This window comes from Nycticebus coucang, chromosome 19, assembly GCF_027406575.1.
Source record: "Nycticebus coucang isolate mNycCou1 chromosome 19, mNycCou1.pri, whole genome shotgun sequence".
In the NCBI taxonomy this organism is placed as follows: Eukaryota; Metazoa; Chordata; class Mammalia; order Primates; family Lorisidae; genus Nycticebus; species Nycticebus coucang.
The window spans coordinates 37,843,919-37,864,069 of record NC_069798.1 but is presented as its reverse complement, the minus strand read 5'-3'; positions in this window follow the sequence as shown (position 1 = coordinate 37,864,069).

Here is a 20,151-nt window from a genome sequence, read left to right as displayed (position 1 = left end):
AATTATTAAACATATATAATATATGTTATGTAATATAATCCTAGCACTCTGGGAGGCTGAGGCAGGTGGATCACCTGAGCTCAGGAGTTTGAGACCAGCCTGAACAAAGTGAGACCTGTCTCTACTAAAAATAGAAATACTAGCCAGGCGTTCTGGCCTGAGTCTTTAGCCCCTGCTACTGAGGAGGCTGAGACATGAAGATGGCTTGAAAATCCAAGAATTTGAGTTTACTGTCAGCTATGATGCCAGGGAGACTGAGTGGGACTCTGTCTTTAAAAAGGTATTTTTTTTTTTTTGTACGAAAGGTATTTATTGGCAAGGAAGGGATGCTGCAGAGCAGCACCAAGGAGGAGAGAAAAGGGGGGGGGAGTGGGACAGAGAGAGGAGAGACCAAGAAAGACAGAGAGAGAAGAGAGAGGAGGAGAGCTTAAAAAGTATTTTTTAACAAATAAAGAAGGATGGATATGATGACTGAAATAATCGATGAACTCCAGAATTTTTTTTTTTTTTTATTGTTGGGGATTCATTGAGGGTACAATAAGCCAGGTTACACTGATGGCATTTGTTAGGTAAAGTCCCTCTTGCAATCATGTCTTGCCCCTGGAAGGTGTGGCACACACCAAGGCCCCACCTCCCTCCCTCATCCAGAAAATTTTTAAAAAATGAAGAAGGGAGATCCAGAGAAGACAAGTTATTTGAATGAAGTTAAAAATCTAGTAAGTTGCAGGGCTAAGACTTAAGTCTAGTTTCTCTTATTAAAATAAACACATTGTCTTTTCTAGTGCAAGAGATTTACTTGGTTTAACTAAGCCAAGAAGAGGCCTGCAGTTAGGCCCTAGTTGACAGTTAAGAGATGTAGGGTATGTTTTCAGGTAGTGAATTTTTATCATGAAAACATTTTACATCACTCTGAGCTTTGATTTCTTCATCTGAAAAGTTGGAATTAGGGACCTTGAGAAGAGACACTAAGAAACGGGCTTCAAGGAGGTCGGAGGAAAACCTGACCTGCTGAACCAGGAAGTCTGGGGGGTCCATAAGAATATGAATATGAAGTAACCATGGTAATTGATGAACAAAAGAAAGAGATAACCAATGACCAGTAGAAAATAGCAATACTCCCTAGAGACACAAAGAAACCAAGGAAAGACTTGCGACCAGTTTTAAGTAGAGTATACTGCTAGAGACCTTTACGTCTAGTCTCTCTCACCTTCTCACCTTCATGAGAGGGACCCAACCTAAGCTTTAAGATTTCCAACCTAAACTTTCTCTTCGTTCTTCCTGAATAAAATCTGTTTTTAATACCCTGAAAACTTGTGTAAGTTAGAAAGTTTTTACTTTCTACCCCCACTGCCTGTGCCCCTCCAGTTTTATTTTCAGTTTCCACTTGTTACCGCCATGCCTCAGTTGAACTGTCTAGCTCAACTCAGTAACTGAACCAGATCAACGGGGTTTGAGGAATCAGGATCTCCAGTCTCCAACAAACTCTACCAATTTTCTTGTTGTGAAGATCAAGGGGCATAATGAATAAGAAGTAAAAAATACCCTAAAATAAAGCTAGTTGCAAAAACAATGGTCATTTTTCATAACTATACCTACAACTATACTTACAGAAATGCAGGTGTGTACACCTATACTTACAACTGTATCTACCTGTACAGAGATTTACACATGTGCATATACAACTTTATGGAGTTCATGTCTACCCTGAAGTTGGTCTATGGATTCCTAGATAAATAGCCTTTTAAGAAAGATGTACTAAGTTACTTTAAGCTAGAGAATAACTATAATCTTCTTTAATATAAGCTGGTAATAATTTATCTAAGTAACAGAGAATGAAAAATTCTGAGACAAAGAATGAACATATTAATACCATGGCATAGCATTGCATAACATTACAGTTTAACCACAACTTTTTTAGATGCTAAAATAATATTTATTGACAGTACAGCATATCTTATTCTATGTAATAGTTGGTAAATTAAGCAAAAATTTGCTTAAAGCAGGATATTTAAAAAGCTATATGCACCTAAAAATATTAGTTTATATATGACATTTTATCTACCAATGTTTTGATGTAAGCTGTAGACAGTTTGGCTAAAAGGTCTGTGGATTAGCCTGAGAATTTAAAGATATTTGCAAATAATCCAGGTACAAAAATTCTATACTTTCATTGATTTAATTTAATTTATTTATTTATTATTTTTTAGAGACAGAGTCTCACCCTATCACCCAGGCTGGTGTGCAGGGGTGCAATCATAGCTCACTTCAGCCTTGAACCCCTGGGCTCAAGCAGTTCTGCAGTCCCAGCCTCCCAAATAGCTGGGACTTAGGAGTGTGCTACCATATTGGGTATTTTTTATTTTTTATTATTTTTTTTAATTTTTTCATCTTGCTATGTTGCCAGGGCTGGCCTCAAACTCCTAGCCTCAAGCAATCCTCTCACTTTTGTCTCTGAAAGAGCTGGGATTATAGACATGATCCACAATGCCTGTCTTATTCTAGAATTTTAAACTGATTTAGGTTGTATTGCCCATGGCCACATATGTGTGCATATGTGTGTGTGTACGTGAACACACACATATATATAAAAAGTTTGCAGATAGGCAATGTTTGTTTATGGAAACAGTCATATATAGTAAAGTATAAAGAAAGGTAAAAACACTATAATAAAATTTAAATTATTTCATCTAGAAGGGGAAGAGGAAGTAAGACAAAGACCTATACTTATATCTACAGGTACAGATACATTTATAACCTATACTGAAGAATCCTTAGTTGGAAGCAATTAACATTTCTTAATCCATCTTTATATTTCAATTTTCATATTGATCTCATATACTTAATGTTGTGTGTATATTTTATAGCACAAATTGTTTAAAAAGCAAATGGAGGATTATGAAAAATTTAGCTTATTAAAAAAAAAATTTCTAAGGCAGCTTAGCTACAAAAGAAGAAAATAGGATGTTGGTTGAGAAGCTATGTCTAGAATAAGACATTTATCTGGGCCTTGTCACTTACCCGGTCACACCCTTCAATGGCTTCCCATTGTTTCCCTGACCACCCCAGGTTGGATGAAGTTCCTCTACTCTATTCTTTCAGAGCCCCTCGTTTTTCAAGTCGATCTCCAAGTCACTTCACATATGTAAGTGTTCAGTCAGTCTCTATTTCCTACCTGAAACTGCATGATCTGTGAACACAAGGGCCATGACTATGTTCTTCTCTAAACCTCATCAAAAAATGCCAGATTATTGAATGAATGGGCAAAAAAACAAGTCCCAGAGCCCAGGTCACCTGATTACAGTCCCAGAGATGAAACTCCTTCACTACCTAATGTATACATCTCTCTGTAACACCTCTTGTACCTAGCTGGAATCATGAATGGGAAAACTGTTTATGTGATGCACTTATGAGACAGTACCATGAAGTATTAACCTGCATTTGACAATTTCATAGAATTTCTTGAAACTGTTATTAACTTTGAAAGAAGTATGTATTTAAGGTATTTAATAAAATGGCTATTACATAGTAGATATTTAGAAAACATGTTCTCTACTAAATAGCATTGTTATTTAGTGAATAATAGTTACAGATTCTACCTACACAGAAGGCAGAGGTCTAACACTGAAATCCAAAGAAATTAGGCCAAAAATAGAAATGACAATGAGCATCAGAGAAAGTAACAAACATGGTAGTAGGAAACTGGTAACTAAAATAAGAGTCCACTTCTTTGAAACTCTTACCTGGGTACATTTTGATCCATGGACAGAATTCTGAGGCTCTGACTAGTGTGACCACAAAGAATTAGTTCTGCCTTAGTATGATTTGTAATGAGAAGATAAGCTGAAAAGGATACTGAATGGAGATCAGTAAACGACTTATGAATGCTGACACCAGCATCCTGCGCTGCCATGAGAAAATAGTTAAAACATTTAGTGTTAATTTCCTCATCTATAAAAAGGAGAGGACAAGAAAATACCACCTCAAACATCTATGATTGTTATTCCTACTTCTTTCATCTGAATTTTCTTATTTTGTCTGAGCTCAAATTTTCTGTGAAATGGTTTTCTCTTTGTATGTGTATTTATATCATAAATCAATGTATAATTTATATTAGGCTTTAAAAATATTGGGAAAAAAATAGCTCTGTAGGAGCCTCAGATTAGGAATCCCCAGATGAGATAATCTCCCCAAGCTCTCTTCCAGCTCTCAAAACATTTATGATTTAATATTTTCCATCAATACAACTATGTGGCTAACAAGCAGCACAAATTTCCAGGGACAGAAAATACTTTTCTTTGCTTTTTATTATCTCATATCAACAAAGATTTTAAAGTAATCACAGCTAATGACATAAATGAGACTAGGACATAAAGTAAACCTTTACTACCTTTCAGAAGGCCATTTTCTTTTCCTCTTTGTTTCTCAGATGAGCACATAAACTTTCAGTCTTCTCAGGAAGCAGAACACACATAAAAGTAGTTTTGGATGAATACACTAGGATGTTATCTGAATCATTAAATTCACATGTCAGACTTCTCACGTTGTAAAATCAAAGGAAAGAGATCAAATCGAGCATTTTAAAAAGTCAATTTTATTTAGCCCACAAGGAAATGCTTTCTTATAGTACAGACCAGAAAGGTACAAAATAATCAAAATACTAAAAAGTCAGTTTCTTTGTCTAGCTGTCTAAACAAAAGACAGAAGACATATAAGGAAAGTGTAACATTCAGAAGTCAGAATTGAAAAGGAATTTATGCTTCTTAAAATAAAAGTTAAGGAACTGAGCTCAAATAGTTGAGTGATTTGATTTGTTTCACAGTAAGGTGATTCTAGAGTCTATTATGCTCATTTTTCTCAGTAGCAATAGAAAAATCTTTCAATTGAGATCTTAAGAATATGGTAAGTACCCACCCACCTGAGTTATCTGATTTTCAGAAAGATTTGAAAATATTTAGGAGTCAATATTATATTTAAAATTTATTTGAAAGCTTAAGGTCCAACCCAATTCAACAAATACATATGGTATGGAGTTAGTTGTATTTACTAATAAGCCACTTCAAAGAATAGAGACATAGAGAAACCATCTCAATCTACAATTATTAGGAGGTAAAAATGTTATTTGCCCAAGATCATACTTTTACTGAGCAGAGCTAGAACTCAAATTAGACTGCAACTCAGAGTGTATATAGAAATGTATGACAACCTTAGAAAAATAGAATAAAGTTGAATTTAGAAATCAAATTTGGAGGTGTATGTTTTACTTTTTTAGAAAATGGAGAGACTAAAGATGTGGAAGGCACCTTTGAAAAGGAATAAGGTTCACTGTTGTATTGATATCCTATTGTCACATAACAAATTACTCCAAAGGTTATCGTCTCACGATGAATTTTATTTCCCATTTTCTCTGGGTCAGGAACCTGCAAGTGGCTTAGATAGGTGTTTGTATTTAGTTTCACACAAGTTCCAGCTGAGATGTCAGTTGGGCTGTGGCCTCACCGAAGGTTTGAGTGGAGAACAGTCCACATCTAAGCTCAATCAGTTGGCTGTTGATAGGTAGGACTTGGGTACTTTCTAGAAGTTGGGCTGAGGGCCTCTGCTCCTCACTGATAAATAAGTGATGGGAGAAAGAGAGATGGAACAAGAGAAATACTGATTCAGCCTTTTTATAATCAGAAGAGACATGCCATAGATCCTGTCGTATTCTATTCTTGAAGGTAAAAGTATCAAATCATTTGTGGACTTAGTTTTCACCCACAACCTCTCTGCCTTTTTTTTTTTATTATTATTATTATTAATATATAGAGTTTTACTTTGTCACCCTCGGTAGAACGGTGTAGTGTCACAGCTCACAGCAACCTCAAACTCTTGGGCTGAAGCCATTCTCTTGCCTCAGCCTCCTGAGCGGCTGGGACTACAGGTGCCCACCACAAGATCTGGCTATTTTTAGGGACCTGATTTCTTTCTTGCTCAGGCTGGTCTCGAACTGGTGAGTTCAGGCAATTCACCCACCTCAGTCTCCTAGAGTGTAAGGATTATAGGCATGAGCCACCACACCTGGCCTAGATTTTTTTTTTTTATTTTCTTTTTTTCCCCTCTGCCTTTAAATTAGACGAATAACTACCCAGAGACTGGTGTTTCTGTTATCTTTTTAACTATATTTCTTAACGAATATCTCTCAATTATCATTTTCTTTTCTCTGAGAGTCAAGGCACATCTACTTCAAAAGTTTAGGTTATGTTTTCTTTACTCAAGATATTGGAAAACCCTATACATACTACATAAGCACATTTTTTTTCCTTAAATATGTGATTACATATTATTTTAGCTTTCTTATCTCTAGAGTTTTCAAACTTTGGCTCTGGAGAAGTTTAAGGATCACCTACTCTCAATAAGACTTTTTATGCAATATCAGAAAGATACATTTAGACACTAGAAATTTTTTGATTCCACCGTTTCATTACATGGCTAAAGATAAGAAAGTGGGAAATGTAAAATTATTTACATAACTTGCAGTATTGATAATTTACTAGATACTAAAATCTGTACCTGTTTCCTTTTCACAACGTTGTCATTCCATGTGCTTTTTAAGCTATTGATTTCTTTATTTCATAATTCTCAATTCTAAATTATTTTAACTTTATTGTTCTTACAGCTTCCACTGTGGACATTTTTGGTGAGGACAATGGTGGCCTGGAAACAGTTCCATTTCCACTGGAAATGATAGTACCCCTAAACTTTGCTTTGTAGTATAGATCAACAGGCTGGATCTTTTTTCACATTGGATTCCTTTTACTCATGAGAAATTAAAGAATTACATATTGACATCAACCATTTTCTAATTCAAGGATGAATTACACCAAAAGACATTTTAGATTAAACAACATACACCATGATCTTCCTAAAACTATTAAATATGTTTGGTTAGTATTTTTTTTTTGGCTCTATCTTCTTTATTTAATGATTCAGTGCTATAATTGAAACAAAACCACGCATTTAAACTTCCAAGAGAAAATAGCCTTTGAAAAAACTTTTGTTGGACTCAATAATTGTCTTTTTAAAATATTTCAAAATGTAAATTAGATATTTTATATTTTAATAATTTCCCAAATTGTATGTAGCTAAACTGAGTCATCTGCTAAACTAAATATCTCTTAGCTGATAGAACTAGAATTTAAATTATTCAGAGATTCAGATCAAAATAAGATTCATAAATATGTTTTCATAAAGCCCTTGGATTAACACTGACTTCTGCAAGACTCTTTGGTTACATATCCCAGGCTTCAGTACAGCACTTTGGAACCATCAACATCAACAAAACAGCAAGCACAGCATAAAACCCAGAGAAATAAATGTAAATAGTAAAACTTTTTCTCTTTTTTTCCTTCAAATCTAACTTTTAATGCCATTAGTATATTCCCAATAATAAATTCATAATTTACCCTTAAATTTTCTTGTTTTCTTAATTTATTATTTAATCCTAACTATATACATTTATGGGGTACAATGAGATCATTTGATATACAATGTGGAATGTTTAAGTTAATCAAACTGATCATCTCACTTATTTTTTTGTGGTAAGACATTTATAATTTTCTCTTAGTTGTTTTGAAATGTACCCTTGCATTGTGCACATTAGGTGAGATCCCACCAAATGCCCTTCCTCCTACCTCCTCTAGCCCTGCCCCCTCTCCTCCCCTCTCCCTCTTCGCCCCTCCTTCTACCTGTACTGTATTTGTGTTTTATCATTTGCAAGAATGCATAAGTGATGACATATTGGTTTTATAATAGTATTGAGTACATTGGAGACTTTTTTCCATTCTTGAGATACTTTATTAAAAAGAATATGTTCCAGCTCCATTCAGGTAAATATAAAAGATAAAAAATCTCCATCTTTTTATGGCTGCATAGTATTTCATGGTCTACATATACCACAATTTGTTAATCCATTCATGGATTGATGGGCATTTGATTTGCTTCCATGACTTGGCAATTATGAATTGAGCTGCAATAAATGTGAATATCATAACTTCTGTAATCTTTGATTGGGAAAAGATGTGGGGAATGGGAGAGGGCTAGAATCCAGAAATTAATGTTAGCATATTGGAAAGCATTTGCCATTACTTCTCTCAGGATGAAATTTGAGAACTAACCAGAAGGAAGAAAGAGTCTCGGGTCAAAATTCGTTACTCAGAATTTCAGAATGTAATCAAATAGTTCAGTAATTCAGAGGTAGAAAGTTGAGATCACTCAGTCCAAGTACCTTGCCCAAAATGGGGCAAGCAATATAAGAGCTAAAAAAAAAATTAAAATTAAAATTAAATGTGAGCAAAGGAAAAAAAAAAAAGAGCTACTGAGCCTTGGGAATGTTGTAACAGGAGACAGAGCTGAGACTAGACAAAGGGGCTTGAACATTGGATGCAGATATTAAAGGTATACAAGGCTCAGGAAGATGCTAATAGAGCGGCTCATAACCACAGGCAAGATTTGGCTGCAACTGCCTTGTCAACTGTCCCTGTCACCTTACATGAACTATAAGCTAATTATAATATAATTTACATTGTGGTTTTAAAACTTCTCCACTCTTGAAATCCCCGAGACAGTCCTGAGACAACCACAAAAGTATAAAATGAGACGGAACCCAAATCTAGGAATTATTATCTGAATTTTTAGTAAAAGCCAATTCCTTAGTCTTGACTATTCCTCCCCTCAATTAGGAAGACTCCGAAGACCAAAAACCACTTCTCCTGGGGCAGCTGCTCTTTTGGAGCTTGCTCTCTCTCATACTTTTGCTTTCAATTAAAAAAAAAAAAAAAAAAAAAAAGCTCTTGCTTGCTTGGTTTATGTGGTGCATCCTGGAGGATCATCAAGAATCTGGAGAAACCTTCACTCAGAGGCCTCGAAAAGGCTGGTGAAGTTTTTATTTTGTTTAGTTTTGATAGCATCTCCTCTCTTTCCTGGATCCTATCCTCCCTCACACTTGATACATTCTACATCTCACATATCCCTACACACACCAGGGCAAATTTCTTCCCTGTCTCAGTATTGACAAGCCTTTTGATCTATTCCATAATGATTCAATCTTGAATTTAAGGTCTCTGGCATAGGGACCTTTATGTTTTGTTTACTTCTAGATCCCTATTGACAAGACAGTGTCAAGCTCATAAAAGCAGCCTAGCAATGAATGGAAAGCCTGGACGGAGCCTCCAAGCAATGATCCAGATGAGTAAACTTCTCTCAGGTTACCAGCTTTTTCAAAATTATTTCCCCTGCGTTAATTTTAAATAATCACTATTTGTCCGAAATTACTATGTCAGACAAATGAAATTCTACTTGAAATCAAGGACAATTAATTTTACAACTAACAGTTATTTGACTGAAATCATTGATGTTCAAAGTATTTGGAGTTAATTTGGTTCAGGGATAGGAGTTACTAATTTCAATATTCTTAGAGTCATGAACTAAACTTAGAGTTTAGAAGGATCTGAAAGACTCCATTTATCTTCATGATGTTGAAGACAGATGGAACCATACAAAGTCTAGATGATTTTGTTAGTTAACAAAACAGTAAAGATGAGAATCTGGGTTTGCTGAAAGTTTGTTCATTGTTTTTGCCATTTAATTTCTGAATTCTGACATGTCTGTATCTTGCTAGTGAAAGAATTCTTAAAGGTTGATAGGTGTATAAACAAGAGATATGAAAACAATGTAGTCAACAATTAGTAAATGATTATTTAAATAATGATACTCAGAGAGAAGATATATCATGCTTAAGATTTTTTTGTCTTAAGAAAATCTGTAATTTCAGGAGACGTGGTCTATTTCTCTTGTCTCAAGATTATAATTATATTATTAGATGCATGTCTCATAACTCGGTCTTGGATTTGTCTTGAAATGGAGAATGATATGCAACAAGGAAATTACATCTGATACTCTTACATAGAACCATGTAAAGCTTCTTGTACATTATGAGTAAAGGAAGCTATGTGCATTTTTTTGCATTAGGAAAATAATATCTCATATAAAATGGGTTTAGATTGTCCTCAATGTAAGAATTATTATTTTTGCTGTGTGGGTCAGTGCATAAGCATGTGCTCACATCCAGAAATGTATCTGGGTGAGTTTTATGTGATTTTCTCCACTTGAAACCTAGATAAAGAAGAGAAATGAAAAGTCTCATCTCCTCCAGACACTAGCAGTCATTGCACAGGGGACCAAACCTGGGACTAAATTCTCCCTCTTTCTGACCCTTCACCTCCATCTGTGCATCTGAAAATGAAGAGCACAGACTTAGGGAAATGTGATGCCTTAAGGTATCTTGTCCTCCTGAGGGAACAGCAATGTTGGGAGTCTCAAGAGAGTGCAGTGAATCAGGGCAATGATGAATGCAGAAAGCTTTTTTATTTTTCCTTCTTTTCCTTGGATTCCAGGAATTGCCCTATTCAGCATCCATATTGTTTTCTAGCCTCCCCCCCATTCCCTGAACCTTAATCACCTCTGGTTATTTTTCATCCTTTAGTAAAGTAGGTTGGACATGTACAGTCTTTTCTGTGTGGTGGGTAAGAAAATTCAGATAGAGCCAAGAAGTGTGCCTTTCTCTGCATGATCCCTTTGGAGAGGTCAGCACAGTGCTGGCTTCACTGGATCAGGAGAGATTTGCCCTGGATTTGCAATTACTGAGCCTCTGTAGAGGAAGTGCTGGCACTAGGGGAGCAGCAAGCTTGTGCAAGAAGAAGCATCTGCAAAATGAATTGACTCAGTCACAGTAGTCAGCAAACTCTCCTTTGCACCATTGTCTGCTAGAAGAAGATGACTTTGAAAGAGATGAGTTTACCACTTGGGGTTACATAGAACACTCCAATTTTCAAAATTGTTAGGTGGGGAAAAATGAGGACACGTAGTGTGATCATAATTTAAGTAAAACATTATTCTCTCTCTTTTTCTATATATACACACACATATATGTAAACATAATTATTCTATACATATAATTGCATATATACGTGATTATAATTATACATGATATGTATAACCATTTTATACACAGGCAAATTACACATCTATACAAATAATAAGACTAGCATTTAGTATTCTAAAATTTTGGCAGTCAGGTTATATATCCAGGATTGAACATTATGTATTATGTTAATGTAAGCTTTTTCTAACTTTTTCATAATTGGCATCTATTTCCTTTGTATCTAGAGGAAAAAAATTCAAATTTTGAGTGATGGTTTTTATTCAAACAGCCGCAGTGTCTTTAGGGAAGCCTTGACAGTAGCAGAAGGTCTTATCTACTATAAATTCTCAGTTGATTGCTTTAAAACCAGCCTGAGCCCTGTGCCCAGGTGACCTGCCATTATGACCCACTGATTCAATCTGGCCACACTCTAGAGTATTGTCAGGTTTATTTGGTTAATTCTTTTTAACCTGATTATTTCAGGAGAAACCAAATGATAATTAAAGGATTAGCTATTGCTATTTGTCAACCTAGATTTTACTCCAGTGAGGTCTCAGCTCACCCTGCACAGCCTGTGATGCTGCTGCCCATCCTGGAATGCAGATTACCTCTAATTCAAGACCCTAGTTTTTTAAGAGGCAGCACCATGAAAGTTTCCTATTTAAGGCTCTTGCCTGTTCCTTCTTTACTCATTAACTATTGCTTTCATTTGACACTTTCCTATCATCTTAGTTTCTCTGTATTCAGTTCTTGTTTATTCTGCCAGCTCTATAGTGATTTCATATGTAGACTAGTTCATAAGCACCAGTGGAATCATCAGCTCCTAATTGGTGGAAGCTCTGTTTTGTGCATTTGGCCTTTGTCGAAATGCCACACCTGCCAGGTAATCTCTTCCTTCTTTCCTCCAGGTGACCTATTCTTTCTCCAGGTATTTGATGTGCACCTGTCACATGGAAGACATAACATCATGGCCTTTTGACTATTCACACACCCCACCTGGAGACAACAAGCACCTTTGTGATGAAGCAGAAAGCACCCATGAGTGAGAGTCAGATGTGTCCAGGCTATACCACATACAACTGAATGAAGAAATCATTTTGCCTACATGGCTTTCATTTTATTATCCTGTACACCTCTAGTCCAATAAGGTAATATACACAAAACCACTTTGCAAACTGTAAAGGACTTAAATGCATATGCAAAATGGTTATTGAATTTTTCACACTTGAGGTCTGACGCATGGTTGATTATACTTGCGGCCTCTAGACCATTGTAAATGAGGCTTGGTACCAGGTTAGTATTCCATTGCCTTTGGTATTTATATTAATAAATACGTAACTGAGCCATGAGAATCTCATACAACATTGACCAAACAGAAAAGTTTGAGAGAAATTTCACCCTTTAAATATCCTTTTGAAAGATGAAATATTTCCAACTTCCTTAAGACTTAATGTTTGGGTCTGCCTCTTGCGCCTCACGCGCATCTCCTCCTATTGCTGGTTTACAGAGGCCTGCCTGGTTCATGGACAGATTCTTCCTGTCTCAGATGTCTTTCATTTATAACCACTTCTTGTGCTGCCCCATATTTCTTATTGATAGCTTTTAAAATCCAGCCAGCTCTTTATCCCAGCACAGCCACTGCTTTCTCCTTTCAGATCTTGTTCAACTGTTTACAAGGCAACAAAACATACATAAACTTCCTTGGCACAGCTCAGTGGTGGGAAAATATGACAGAAATAATCTCGGTTTTCAGACAAGTAGTGAATGGTACATCTATATCCCCAAAGAGAGAACATTAGAAATGATGGCAGCATCCAGCTGCCACATGACCCACCTCACATCAATGAAGCTGGCAAGATCTAGGGGAAAAACATATTTTGTGATTTTAGTTGGCTTTGCAATTATGATGATGATGGTAAGAATAGTAATAGAAATAATACTTTATTCTCATGACAAAATAGACTTTCACATGTATATATCTTACTTATTTCTCATGAAGTTCCTCTGAAGTATGTAGGGCATTGAATATTAGACTAGGTAATAGGGAAGAAGACTGAGGTATCAAACAGCTTTTTTTTTTTTTTTTTTTGCAGTTTTTGGCCGGGGCTGGTTTTGAACCCACCACCTCTGGCATATGGGGCCAGCACCCTATTCCTTTGAGCCACAGGCGCCACCCATATCAAACAACATTTTTATACTTCCTTCATTATTTATGAACTATATGCAAACTTGCAGAGAGAGTCTTATGACCTAGCACTATTTCCAAACAGGGTCTCTGCCCTCAGGCGACTTGTACTCCAGTAGACTGAGTTAAACCATGAAAGCCCCAGTAAACAAAAAGCAGACAAGATAGTTCAGATAGTTGCTGAAGGGAGGGCAGAGGTAATTTATTGTTAACCATCTTCAACATTGGAACAAATCCTATTTAATCACAATATAAGTTTTTACATTGTATCATTGGGTTTTATTAGCTAATATTATATTTTGAAGTTTTATTATTTAATTTTTTCACCCTGCCTGTATTTGATTAGAGATAAAATTTATGCAAACCTCAAAAAAATAATCATTTCTCTTTTTGTGCTTCCTAGAAAATATTTTATAAGTGAGTAAATATCTATTTCTTACAAATACATATAATTATAAAAGATATTAGCTATCTAGGCCAAGTATTTTTAGACTCAGATGAAAAAAGAAAATAGCTTTGATTTTTTTAATTAAAATTCAACTACCCTGTGTCCCCAAAAATAAGACATCCTCCGAAAATAAGACCTACTCACAGGAAAGATAAGACATCCCCTGAAAACAAGACCTAGCGCATCTTTGGGAGCATACCTTAATATAAGACACTGTCTTATTTTCGGGAAAACAGGGTATCATTTAAAATTATTGATTTTTTTTTTTTTTTTTTAGTTTCTTCTTTGGCCAATTAGATATTTTCAAAATTTTCTGGAATTTCTACTTCTCATTTTTCTTGGTAAGTTTATTGTCATATATTTTATCATGTCTTAAATTCTGTTACAGCTGACCTACATCTTTTCTTAAACTGTGTTTCACTTACATCTGTTTTTTGATTTTTATTACTCTTGCCAGGAAGTTGATTATTTATCTAATACTATAAGATCTTTCCAAAAAAAGCAGTTTGTGATTTACTTCCCTGTTTTTTTTTTTTTTTTGAGACAGAGTCTCAAACTGTCACCTGGGTTAGAGTGCTATGATGTCACAGCTCACAGCAACCTCCAACTCTTGGGCTTTAGCAATTCTCTTGCCTCAGCCTGAAAAGTAGCAGAGACTATAGGTGCCCACCACAATGCCTGGCTATGTTTTGTTGTTGTTGTTGTTGCAGTTGTCATTGTTGTTTACCTGGCCTGGGCCAGGTTCAAACCTGCCAGCTTGGGTGTATGTGGCTGGCGCCCTACCCACTGAGCTATGGGCATCACTTTTTTCCCTTTCTTTTTTTATCTTATTGCTGCTCTTTTTTCCTGGATGTGTGTGATACATATCTCATCAAAAAAGAAATACAGCTTCATCTCATCACTTTAACGGCTGTATAATACTCCATTAAAATAATTCAGCATAGTTTTAATCATTTCTTAAACAATAGATTATTACTAATAAATGATTCTGAATACTTGTTTTATTATTTCATTAAGAAAAAAATCTTATAAGTTGATTTAAAAAATTCAACAGTATAAAAATTTCAGCTTTGAATGCATATTATCAAAAATTCCTCCAGAAATACTGATCAAGTAATATTCTCTCCAACACTCCTTTTTGCTTCTATATTTCTCACTTTTCCAAGGCTAAGTGTTATTAATAATTTTAATCTTTGGTTATCTCAAAATATAAACAAAAAGAAGCTTGATGTGTCCATCTCTCATATCCAACATAAAATATAGAGTTTTCCAAGTGCCTGCAAGGCTGTACCAGATAGGGCCTCCATATCCTCAACACCCCTGCTGATTTTGTCTCTTCTCATTCTCTCTTCTTTCACTGTACTTACCTCCAGATGCCCTAGATCCCCCATTGTTCTTTACATTAAGCAAACTCCACGGTTAGGGTTTTTGTACTTGCTGTTCCCTGTAACTAAAACACCCTTTTCCAGGAGCTTTGCCTAGTTTGTCTTCACTTTCTTCATATCACTTATTTTTGTGAGGCTTTCCCTGTAAATGCAATCTAAAAAACACCCCACTTCCTATCCATACCCACACTTCAATGTTACAGCTGATCTTGAAGTAGTGGTTAGAACTCATAACTTTTAAAAATACATCTTTATTTATCCAACAAAATTGGCAAGGAGCCACCTGCAATGCAAATATACTAAAATACCACCCAAGAATCCAGACTTTTGTTTCTAATATAATTTTCAAACCAAAGACCCCTGTGTTCCTGGGGGTAAAAATGGCTAATCCCCATGCTTGATGCAGGGTTAGTAAAAGGAGAGCATAGAATGTCTTGTTCAGGAACAGTGAGGAGCTTGCAAAGATAAGATGGTCATGTCAAAAGAGAAAAGGTGCTGCCAGCATAAAGAAGCTCCACTCACCAAAGTTTTAACAATATGAATATAAAAAAGAGAATAATGATTGCATTGATTAAAATACATTGATTCTATGAAAAGTCATTGGTCTATAAGGATCCTCAAACTGAGGAAAATCAATATGCAAGAAATAAAATTATCTCTGATATCTCTTTAACAAAAGATAATAACTTTGAGAATTAATTTCCAGCTTATGGGAGTTATAAAGGTAAAGGAAAAGTTAAATGATACCACAAAAAAGTAGTCACACAAATCCAAGATAAGCGATCTACAGGTCAATTCGTAAAATGACATTGCATAAAAGACTGTTGGAAATTGAAAAAAAATCTTATGGAATGTAACCATATGTAAAGCATGGTTTGAGTTAGATAATGATTGGGACAGATGAACAACAAAGGACATCTTTGGACATAAGGGGGCATTTTATTGGTTATTAGATTGTTCAGGAATTATTATTGGTGTTTTATGTTGCTCATATTATGATAGCTATGGAAAAAGACTTACTTTTTTAAAGAAAGCACCCTTAAATTTTTAGAGGTGGATTGCAGTAATGATTATAACTTGATTAAAATTTGTTTATAATACTTCAGCATAGAAAATGGGGATGTTCATAGCTGAGTGTGGTCAATTGATTTAATGATTCACCAAAAATAATTACATAGATCTTCACTTTTGGCTTCTGGAAAGTATTTATCCTAACATTCAGCCATTTGACATTCCAGCCAAAATGTGTATTTGGTGTACATAAAGTTGGTCAGCATAATGAATTTCAGAAATGACTTTGTACTAGTAAAAGTACAGACTTGCTCATTAGCATGGAGGGTATAAAATTTGTGAGTTTTATAGGGGAAAAGTAATAATGATTAAATACATTGATCCTCTAAAACATGATTGAGAAAGTCTGTACTGTTTCCTATGTAGGGTACAAGAATCTAGTAAGTTCTTCATTGTTCATGGTTCACAAATGTTTTCTAGGCCTGATGTACAGCTGGTCTGTGTCTAATAACTGACTCTTGGCACTCTCATTCTGGCTATCATCATTAGCTGAAACTAGTCACTAATACGATGTCGTATTTACTACAAGTCTACTATTTTTGAAAAGGGCTGTTGAAACTAACATGTGGGACAGATCTGATATATTATCAAGCCTACTAAAGAGTAATTATATTCCTATTTTGTAATGCTTCTTTGCTAATAAATGTTTATATGCATGAACTGCCTTTCCCTCATGTTTGTGGGGAAAGAAAGTATTAGAAAATGATGGGTGTAAGACTAAGATACAAAGCAGCTGTCTTGAAGGGGTTCTTATTGGCCAAGATTGAGATAATTTGAGCATCTTGTATACATGAATACAATAGTTTAAACCATGAGTAAAATATGCACCCATAACTTTATTCTGCTATAAATAAATAAATGAAAAATAAATAAATAGGGAAGAAGGGACCAGTCTACCTTACAGTGTAAGTCTCAGTATCTTCTTATAAAATACTTACCACTTATTAAGAATTTAACATACTTATTATTAGTTAACTTTACAATGGTAAAGCCAGAAAGTTACCGATTTAACCAAGTGATAGAAGTTAATATCCCCAGTAATGACATCATGTGCTTCCTAATATGAAGCAGTGAAAAGAACATAGAATCATTTGTAATGAATTGCTGCCCCTTCCAAATTATTATTATTATTCCAGTGTATTATTATTAATGCATAAATTACATGTAAATTATGAGGACATCCAGTAAAATGTAAATTTAAGGGACTTCTACCAAGCAACTGGCCTATACTCTTCAAAAATCTTGAAGCCATGAAAGGTAAGGATCATCCTCATATTCCCATCTGATTTTTGACAAAACAGATCAAAACATACACTGGGGAAAGAAAATCCCTGTTCATTAAATGGTGCTGGGAAAACGGAATAACCCCATGTAAAAGACTGAAACCAGCTCCACACTTCACATCATTCAAAAAATAATAATAATAATTCAAGATAGAAAAAAGACCTAAGCTTAAGTTAGAAAACTGTAAGAATCCTAGAGGAAAATGTTGGAGAAACTCTTAAAATATTGGCCTATGCAAAGAAATCATGAAGACTCTAAAAGCAATCACAACAGCAATAAAAATAAATAAATGGAACCTCACCATATTAAAAACTTTCTGCACAGCCAAGGAAACAATCAAAACAGCAAATAGAATAAATACTCACATGCTAAACATCAGTCCTTTGGTAACTGCAACCTACAAAGAACTCAAGCAAGAAATAACCAAACACCTCCATTAAAGAATGAGAAAAATAAGAACAGAAATTTTTAAATGAAGATACACTAATGGCCAAAAAATCATAAAAAGAATCAATTTCTCTAATCAAATCAATTAGTTATCACCTAACTCCAATGAGAATGGCTCATCTTAAAAAGTCCAAAAACAACAGATGCTATTGTGGATGCAGAGAGAAAGAACTCTTATGGACCGCTGGTGGGACTGTAGACTAGTGCAACCTCTATAGAAAATTGTATGGAGATGCCTCAAAAAACTTAAAGTAGACCTATCATTTGATCCAGTAATCCCACTGCTTCATTCATGCCAAAAGGAAACATTCACCTGCATGTGAATATTTATAGCAGCACAATTCACAATTGTAAAGACATGGAAATAACCCAAGTGCCCACCAATACATTTTCAGATTAATAAAATGTGGAATATGCATACTATGGAGTACTACTTATCCATAAAAAATGGCTATCCAATATGTTTCTGGACAACCAGACCTAGAGGGAACTTGAAACCATTCTTCCAAGGAAAACATAGTAAGAACAAACACACGTACTCAATACCAAATTAGAACTAATCTATCAACACTTAATTGCACATATGGATGTAAATCTCAATGAAAATCAATCTGGGGAAGGGGGAGAAGTGGATGGGTAAATTCACACCTATTGGAACATTGCACACTATCTGGGTAAAGGGTACACTCAATGTATGTAACTTTGACTCAATTTATGTATTGTAACATAAAATCTATATATGTAAACAAAACATCTATACCCCCTAACATCCTGAAATTAAAAATAAAATTTGGAGGTTGATTGATATGATGCTAATGTCGGAATGATATTAAATTCTGACTTTGGTGTAGTACTCTCATTATGAATACAATGTCTCTTTTCTGGCAACTATACACTGAAAATTGAAGGTTAATAGCATGTCATTTCTGTCACTTACTCTCACATGGTACAGAAAAAGTGAAAACAGAAAGAAAAGACTAAGGCAAATGTGATAGATGTTAACAGTCTATGTAATGGGCATATAGGAGGAGCTCTTTTTCTGTTGCAAGTTTTCTGTAATTTTGAAATTATTTTAAAATGAACAGTTGAAGAATATGGCTGAAACATCCTATTTTATAACACTTGTAGAAGCTCTAGTTCTGAATTTCTCTCAGAAATTTTGGGGGTCCCTGATGAAGCTAAAGGAACACCTATAAAAACATTCACACATCACCCACAGTAATATCAATCATGGTTAGTAAGGTTCTGAGCATTTGTTAATATATATGTATGCTAAATAAATGTTAATATATATAACATGTTAATATATATATAAATTTTAATATATCTGTATGCTAAATAAATCCCAAATGATTACAGGAAAAATTATTCTGTTATTTTAAATCAAATTGGATTTTTTAAACAGATTAAATGTAGTATATATAAATATCTTTAAGAAAGTATTTACTAGCTAGCTTTCTTTTTCTTTCTTGTCTGTTTCCTAAAAAAAATTAATAAACCTGAAGGAGCACACACACACACACACACAAAAGTATATTCGCTCACCTGCATTTTTACTCACATAACCATCTCCAAAGGGTACATAAGAAACAAAGTAGATTAAAATCTTCTCTCTGGTCATTTGTCATCAATTGTGATATCTCCTTCTCTCAAAAACTCATAGTAAACTTCTTCCCAGAGCAACACTGATAATGTCCAGATAATAAATTTTCTAAAGTCGTATCAAGTTACGTAGGAGCAAGGATGTGTGCAGAACAAAGTGCTTTAGCTAAAATTGAGGCTAACTTCAGATTCCCAACTGTGCTTACTCTATGGATTCGTTTAGTGTTGAGCTGTATCTTCAAAATATGCTTAAATCACACGCAGGGTACCTTCCCAGGGAAAATAGCAAAATGTCAGCTCTCTGTCTCTGATGCTGTCTCCTACATACAAGTTCATTACTCATGAGACTGTTTTTTTTTTTTTTTTTTTTTTTGTCGTTATTAAATGGTGGTGAATTGGAATACAAAGGCGACAAAGAAAAAGTGTTTCTTTCTTTGGGATTCCACAGCATTTTCACACCATGGACAGAGCTCTTTTTGTTGCATTTTGCTAAATATAAACATATATGTTACACCAATTAGAACAAACACTCCTTGACAGAGTAAATAATGTCTTATTTATTTGAGTATTTCCAAGATGTTACACATATCTGGGGCATGTAGGCGCTTAATTAATATTTGTAGAGATGAATGGAAGACATTCATTTCCTTTGGAGATGGACAAAAGTTAAAATGTAAACATCAAAATGCCCAAAGGAAAATAAAAAATCATCAAAATAGCTTTGTAACAAAGTAGAGAAAGCTCTGACCTGTTACCAGATTAAATTAACCAGAAA